The sequence below is a fragment of the Rhinoderma darwinii genome, chromosome 2 (assembly GCF_050947455.1).
Source record: "Rhinoderma darwinii isolate aRhiDar2 chromosome 2, aRhiDar2.hap1, whole genome shotgun sequence".
NCBI lineage: Eukaryota > Metazoa > Chordata > Amphibia > Anura > Rhinodermatidae > Rhinoderma > Rhinoderma darwinii.
Window position 1 is genome coordinate 405960453 of NC_134688.1, and position 8625 is coordinate 405969077.

Sequence of the window (8625 nt, forward strand, 5' to 3'; positions counted from 1 at the left end):
TTGAGGGCCTTATATATTAGGAATCCACACAAATCAAACAAAAATACACCCCTAAAAGTATTCAAAACAGCATTTAGAAAGTTTCTTAACCCTTTATGCGTTTTACAGGAATTAAAGCAAAGTGGAAGGGAAATGTGCAAGAAAAGGCAAGAAGGTTCCAGCATCAAAATCTTGAACAAAATGCGGCTTTTATTGAGGTTCCATAAAATCAGGGACAACACATAGAACAGAAGCTTACCGGTTTCAGGTCCAAGTGGCCCTTAGTCATAGCATGGGAAATGTGCAAATTTCATTTTTTTTTTGCAGAACTTCCATTTTAATCCATTTTTCCTGTAATACAGAAGGTTTTTACCAGAGAAACACAACTGAATATTTATTGCCCTGATTCTGTAGTTTTTAGAAATATCCCACATGTGGCCCTAGTGTGCTAATGGACTGAAACAAAGGCCCCAGAAGCAAAGGAGCACCTAGTGGATTTTAGGGCCTTGCTTTTCTTAAATTATATTTCAGGCACCATGTCAGGTTAGAAGAGGTCTTGTGGTGCAAAAACAAAGGAAACACCCCAAAAAAGATCCTATTTTGGAAACTACACCCCTTGAGGAATTCATCTAGTGGTGTAGTGAGCATTTTGACCACACAGGTGATTCATAGATTTCATTAGAATTGGGCAGACTACTGTATGAATACACATCAGGGCTCAAGGGTAGGAGCGCCATTTGGCTTTTGGAGAGCAGATTTTGCTGCATTGGTTTTCCTGCACCATGTCGCTTTTGCAAAGCCCCTTAGGTACCAGTACAGTGGAAACTACCCAAAAGTGACTCCATTTGGAAAACTACACCCATTGAGGAATTCATTTAGGGGTGTAGTGAGCATTTTTACCCCACAGGTGTCTCATAGATTTTATTAGAAATGGGCAGTGAAAATGAAAAATTACATTATTATCCAATAAGACGTAGTAGTAGTTCAAAATGTTTAATTTTCTCAGCAAAAAAAGGAGAAAAAACACCCTAACATTTGTAAAGCAACTTCTACAGAGTAGGGAAATACCACATATGTGGTCATAAACTGCTGTTTGGATGCACGGCAGGATACAAGGGAAGGAGCACCATTTGGCAGTTGGAGCGCAGATTTTGCAGGATTGATTCCTGGGCGCCATGTTGCATTTACAAAGCCTCTTAGATACCAGTACAGTAAGAACCCCTGAAATGTGACTCCATTTGGTAAATTACACCCCGTCAGGAATTAATCTAGGGGTGTAGTGAGCATTTTGACCAAATACGTTTTTGCTGAATTTATTAGAATTAGGATGTGAAAATAAAAAAAATTTACATTTTTTTGCGAAAAGATGTAGTTATAGCCCAAAATTTTGCATTTTCACAAGGACTATAGGAGAAAAGCACCTCAACGTTCGTAAAGCATTCTATCCAGAGTAAGGCAATACCCCACATGTGGTCATAAACTGCTATTTGGACACACAGCAAGGCTCTAAAGGGAAGGAGCGCCATTTAGTATTTGAAGTGGAGATTTTACAAGTATCGGTTTTTGGCACCATGTTGCATTGAGCTATAGTACCAGTACAGTGGAACCCCCGAAAAATTACCCCATTTTGGAAACTAGATCCCTCAAGGAATTTACTTAGGGGTGTAGTGAGCATTTTGACCCCACAAGTGTTTTGCAAAAATTAGTACACAATAGATGTTGCAGATTGAAAATTGCCGTTTTCCACAAATATGCCATTTCAGTGCCCAATGTGTTGTGTCCAGCTTGTACCACTGCAGACACACACCCCATAAATTGCTAAGTGGATTCTCCAGAATACAGTAATACCCCATATGTGGTCATAAATTGCCGTTTGGGTACACTGCCAGGCTCAGTTGGACCACCATTTGGCTTTTGAAGCGCAGATTTTGCTTGGTGTTTTACTGGTATTTCAGCTTATAATGTGGGGCAATATGTAATCTGTGCAGAGTACATCAGGGTATATATAAACTGTGTGGAGTACATCAGGATATATGTAAGCTGGGCGGAGTACATCAGGGTATATGTAATCTGTGCAGAGTACATCAGGGTATATATAAGCTGAGCGGAGTGCATCAGGGTATATGTAAGCTGGGCGGAGTACTTCAGGGTATATGTAAGCTGGGCGGAGTGCATCAGGGCATAATAGGATGATGTAATAATGGGGTGAATGAATAATCCATGGATTGGTGTGTTACGCTTTGAACCAATCCTTTATGCACAGGCCGGGTTTTGCGGGTATTGTACAAAATATCTGCACTCCAGTATTGCCTAATCTTTGACTTCTTTACTAGCCCTATAAGCCGCACAAGGCCCTAAAGTTTCCTCATCTCTGCTGCATCTACAGGGTCCACCTGTGGGGTCCAGCAAATGACGATGTGGGGTATTTAGTGAAATTCTACTGGACCTAAAAAATTAGTCTGGGCCGTCATTTAGCATCTATTTGCATTATTGCGTTTTGAGAGTCATAATGTGTTATATTTCCGTTGACGGAGCTGTGTGTTGGCTTGTTTTTTGTGGAACGAGCTGTCATTTTTATTGGTTCCATTTTGGGGTACATGCAAAAAATTTGTATCACTATGCAATTCTAGCACTGTTTTTTTTTTTTTGTTTTTTTTATTACAATGTTCACCGTTCAGTATTAACAAAATGTTAACATTATTCTGCGGGTCGATACGATTGCAGCGACACCAAATTTACATATTTTTTTACGTTCCCACAATAAAAAGACTCTTTTCTAAAAAAAAATAATGTTTTAGTTTCGCCATTTTCTGACAGCCATAACTTTTTTCTTTTTTAGTTGATATCGCTGCAGGAGCGCTTGTTTTATGCGTGACGAACTGTAGTTTCTATTGGTACCATTCTGCCTTACTTGCAACTTTTTGATCACTATTTATTAAAAAAATTTTGAGACAAGATGGCCAAAAAATAAAAAGCGGTCATTGTTTTTTTTTTTTTGTTTGTTTTTTTACGGTGTTCACCGTGCGGTAAAAATAATGTGATATTTTTATAGATCAGGCCGTTCCGAACACGGCGATACCGTTTATTCATTGTCAAGTTTTACGCTGATTCATAGTTATGTTTTCATAGTCCCACAGTGTTTTTATTAGTTAAAACTTTTTATTTATTTATTTTTCTATAACTTCTTTTTTTTACACTTACCTTTGGACTTGAAGATCTGATCTTCTTATCCCCGGTACAATACACTGCACTACTTTTTCATTTGACAGTTAGCCTATTAGATCCTACCTCGGGCAGGGCCTAATAGGCTTCCGTACCTGGGCTACCAGGAAGCCTAGCAACGGCTTCCTGGTTGCCATAGCAACCATCGCCACCTGCTATCTCTCGCAGGATGGGGCCTGGGGGTACAGAGGGAGCCCCCTCCCTCTGTCAGCCACTTCATTGTGGCGGACGCCATTGTCAGCCGCATTGAAGGGGTTACACGGCGGCGATTGGCGGTAACTGGCATCGCCACCGTTGCAGGGGGATGTCAGCTGTGTATTACAGCTGACAGCCGCTGAAGATGAAGCGCGCACAGCTCCTGTGCCCGCTTCATCTACAGGGTGTGACTGTATACCCTATTGCGAGAGTGCACTGTAAATCAGGGCGTACAGTCACGCCCAATAGCGGGAAGGGGTTAATAATGAAGGGGAAACACGATGCCTGCCATATATACATCATCCATGTCGGCACTTAATGAAAGTGCTTCTCCTTGCTTTGAAATGCCAGTTGTAGTACAGCTTTAATCATGATACCCTTAGTGAAGGACTTTATGATATACACACCCTTTGCATATTTTGTCTCTCTTTCTGAAGAACGATGCGTTATAGTGTTTCATGACATGGGACTTGATACCGCTTTGCTGTATACCGTTACCTACTCATCATTGCAACTTCAAAACAGTTTAACACAAGGAATAACATCGGTACTCACATTTCACTAATGTCTAAGCATGTATTAATATATACATACATGGGGTGTTGTATATGGCATTTGAGTTGCCACAGCTATCCGACTCTAAATACACTTAGATATGAAGTGAGACAAGAACATGCAAAGTAAGTAATACTAAACTTCAACATCCTATCACCTCTTGGAATTGCAATAAGCCATGGCATTTAAGCTTTCTAGAAGGCGTCTACAAAGTGCAAAAGGGGCCCATAGAGAAAACCTAAGTTAGCCCACTGCTGGTGCTGCTTCATGCCGTCATTCGCCTTCATCTTGAGACAAGAAAGCCCAGAGCTTGTTGTTCTCCATTCCGTCTTTTGCAGGAGAGAAGGGGTGGCTTGAACATCTGACCCCCCCCCCCCCAATCAGTATTTAGAAACCAATCTGGTTAGAGGAAAGTGCATCATCTCCAGATACTCTACTACTAGTTCTTATTGTTGGTACTGCTTTATCTAACTTATTGACTTAGTTAGGGTTAAGTTGGGGCGGATAACAGCATGTTATTGTGTAGCTGGTGCCAAAAAGCAAGACCAGGGAACCAAATCGTGTCACAATCGAGAGATGGATATTTTCATATATTATTCTTAGATTTACATATATCAGAGAGTGGTTGCCATCATTATTTACACATATGGCAGAACCGTTCTAATATTATAACCTTTTGGGATGCCATTTCCAACCTTACTCCAACTGTCCTTATTATACCTTCTAGCGTACCTAACCTAACTTTTCAGAATAAGCTCTCCTGGGTGTGTGCATTAGGAGTAACACTATTTCTGGCCATTGTATGACTTGTATGCTGCATTATTTTGGTCATTTTCGCCTCTGCAGCTCTATCTCTAAGGCCCCTTTCACATTACGCTTTGAACGGAGAGCTGCAGCGTATTAAACTGTATAGGCATAGAATGGGATAGTGACATCAGGAGCTTCCCCAGGGCCGTAGTCCGTGGACAGAGCATCAGGAGTCCCTTGTCCTGGGGAAGCTGCTTACGTAACTGTCCATATATGGGCAGTTAGGTCACGAGCTTCCCTGGAGTCCCCGACAGACAGATTTAGCAGTAAATTTACAATGGCTAAACAGTAGGGGGGGGGTAGAAAAAGAACCTGATAAGTGGAGAAAAGTCATTTTTCTCTTATAAGATATACTGTATTACAAAGTCTCTTGTATGCACTTGTACTATTGATTTATGCAGTTTGGTGAAAGGTTAGTGACCATTTAAACCGGCTATACACAAGAGATTTTGAGTGGCCAAAAAGGCAGATTTAAAACGCTTTCTGCTGACAGTCGCCACCACACGAACGAGAGTGACAGATGCAGACCACTGACAGATATCTGTGGAAAAGTTGATATGCTGTGTCTTCATCCCCTGAAGAAATATTTAGGCAGAGATTGATTAGAAATGACTGGTTTTAACTTATGGCGTTGTCATCCAAAACGACAACCTTCACAGACCAACCATGAGAAACAATTTGTTCAGAAACGTCTGTTAGAAATCACTAATGTATGGCTGGCCTTGGTTCCGGGGTCTATTTCTTCCATAAAAAAAAGGTATCCTTACAGGCTTTAAACACCTGTGCACTGAATTTTTTTTAATGTTCATTTGCTTCCTGAATGTAAAATTAAGCTATTTTCTAAATACTCTTCATTAAAATTGTACTACCATTTTGCTTCTGTAGTGTCTGTGTAACTCCTGTACACAGCTGGTGTCCTGCAAATTCTGACATAACTCCGACAGACACTGGGGCTGACATCACCAGCTCTCCCCCTCCGTTTTCTCGGTGCTACAGATTGCAGCAGGGAGAGAATGGAGGTTGTAAATGGCAAATCAGTGTGTAGAGTGGGAAAGCATCCAAGTCTTTAGGGAGGGCAGATCACACGAGCTGTCAGTATCATAGTGTTGATAGGAAGGAAAGTAGAAGGAAAGAGAGAGAGAGAGGGAAATCACACAGGCTATCAGTGTAGAGAGAAAGGTGAGAACCGAGGGACACTCTGCAGGGGTAGGGTGGGGGTGAAATCAAACACTTCTCATCATCAGGGTAGAGAGAAAGCTTTGCTCATAAATGAGAGCTAGTGAAGGAAGCAGCATCCTGGACACAGACTTCACATCCAGCATGTATTACTGGGAGAGACATATGCATGGGAAAAGTCTCAAACTAGGAGCAGGTTGTAAACGGAATATCAGAGGATCTGAAAATATATGAAAGAATGAAGATTGCAGCCTGAAACTAAGTGCAACTTTTTTTAACTTCAGGTAACCACTAGCATATCTAAAAATAATATTTTGATGTCAAAGATATTCATAGCCTTTAAGCATTTCTTGTTGGCAACTCATAGGGTATGTGCACACACACTAATTACGTCCGTAATTGACGGACGTATTTCGGCTGCAAGTACCGGACCAAACACAGTGCAGGGAGCCGGGCTCCTAGCATCATAGTTATATACGATGCTAGGAGTCCCTGCCTCGCTGCAGAACAACTGTCCCATACTGTAATCATGTTTTCAGTACGGGACAGTCGTCCTGCAGAGAGGCAGGGACTCCTAGCATCGTACATAAGTATGATGCTAGGAGCCCGGCTCCCTGCACTGTGTTCGGTCCGGGACTTGCGGCCGAAATACGTCCGTCAATTACGGACGTAATTAGTGTGTGTGCACATACCCATACAGTCCTCCCGAAACAGATTGGAAATCTTTTTATTTTTTTTTCCCAGGGAAAGTGTCTCTGAAAGACCATTTCATCAGGGTGGAATCACTTATGGCTGAGGCCCATGATTGTCTTCCCCGAGTCATGGCCACGTGGCACCGGAATGGATATCTCAAGTACAGTAAATTCCTTCATGCTATCTTCCTCAGTTCCCCTCTTGGGATGATACAGCCTTAAAGGGGTTTTCCGGAATTTAATCCCTTGCTGCCGCGGCCATTTTTCAGTTTTTCATTCCTGTATTTTCCTCCCTGTCTTCCAAAAGTCATAACTTCTTTTTTTTTTTCGTCGGCATAGCTGTATGAGGGCTTGTGTTTTGCAGAAGAAGTTGTCGTTTTTAATGGCACCATTTAATGTAGGTCTTAATATGAGCAAAAAGATGGCAGACCTGGAGACCTTTATTAGGCCCCCAGGCTTCCAAGACAGCCATCAGAACCACACGATCGCATTGCGAGGGGACTAACGTAGTGACAGACCGGGCTCCCCCCTTTTTTTAACGGCTTAGATGGCACAGCGGAATCTATGTCGTTAAATGGCCTGGATCGCAGGGAAGTGTCGATTGTAACATAAGGCCCTGTACACACAGTTTTTGGCAGGCAGAAAAAAAATCTGACTCAGAATTCCTTCATGAATTTTTAACTGCCTGCGCTTTGTTTTTCGCTGCGTTTTCTGACCATGGCCATTGAATCTAATGCAAGGACCACGAACAAAAAAATGCAGTGAAAACACTCAGAAATTAGCACCACAGGTTTTTTTCGGCCTCCCATTGATTTCAATGGAAGCTCAGAGGCGGAAACAGCAGCAAGAAAGAACATGTCGTTTTTTTCCACTAAAGGCCAAAAGCCGCCTGGGGAAAAAACTCTTCTGCCTCTGCCACATCAATATCAGCGCCAAAAACTCAGTGTGAACTAACGATATAGATGACACCTGCTGAGTATGAAGTGGGCTTAGTCCGTGAGCCCTCTCAATACTCCCCCCCTCCTACGACGTACAGTAGTTATGCCATATGTTAGTAAGGGCTTAAAAATTGTGTGCAGATTATGTAACTGCAGTAAGATTAGTTACACTTAGGGTATGTTCACACGCAGTGGTTTCAGCCGTAATTCGGGCCATGTACGCCTCGAATTATGCCTGAAAACCGGCACCATTTACGGTGTTCTGTTCCCACGAGGCTTAATTTTACGCATCGCTGTCAAAATACAGCGCGTAAAAAGACGCCCGCGAAAAAGAAGTGCAGGACACTTCTTGGGATGTTTTTGGAGCCGTTTTTCATTGACTCCATTGAAAAACAGCTCCAATAACGGCCGTAAAATACGCCGCGAAAAACGCGAGTTGTTACAAAAACATCTGAAAATCAGGAGCTGTTTTCGCTTGAAAACAGCTCCGGATTTTCAGACGGATTTTACGAAGCGTGTGAACATACCCTAACAGTACGTCTGTAGCTGAAAAGCGTGTGACATCTCGTACTCTAAACACAAGGTTAACTCTCCCTATAGTATGGGACGTTATACATCACATGCCTCTTTTCGCCACTGCTTGTTTTCCAAGCTGGGCAGCAGATCAGAGCAGGGGGCAATTGCAGCACTTATAACAGAGGGACATGCAGGAAGCTGTAAATTTAGGCAATGTCTATGAGAGGGGAGAGGAATCATGGGAACTGTAGTCCTTTGCGTGGTAATCCCACCCACAGCAAGACTTGGCAAAATAAAAACAACAGTGCTGCACAGAGCTGGGCAACATAATGAAAATGATAAATAACTACTTCTGAGCTATGGTGGCATCATCAGGCATTTAGACACGTACACTTCTGTGATTTTCATAAGCCCGGGAAACACCTTTAACTATGTTATCTTTTAATCAAGGTGGGTATAAAATGATAAAAGGATGGTGGATCTTAAGAAAACATGCACAATGTTTTAAAATGTAAAACCAAGAATAAATGAGCAAAATAACAAAG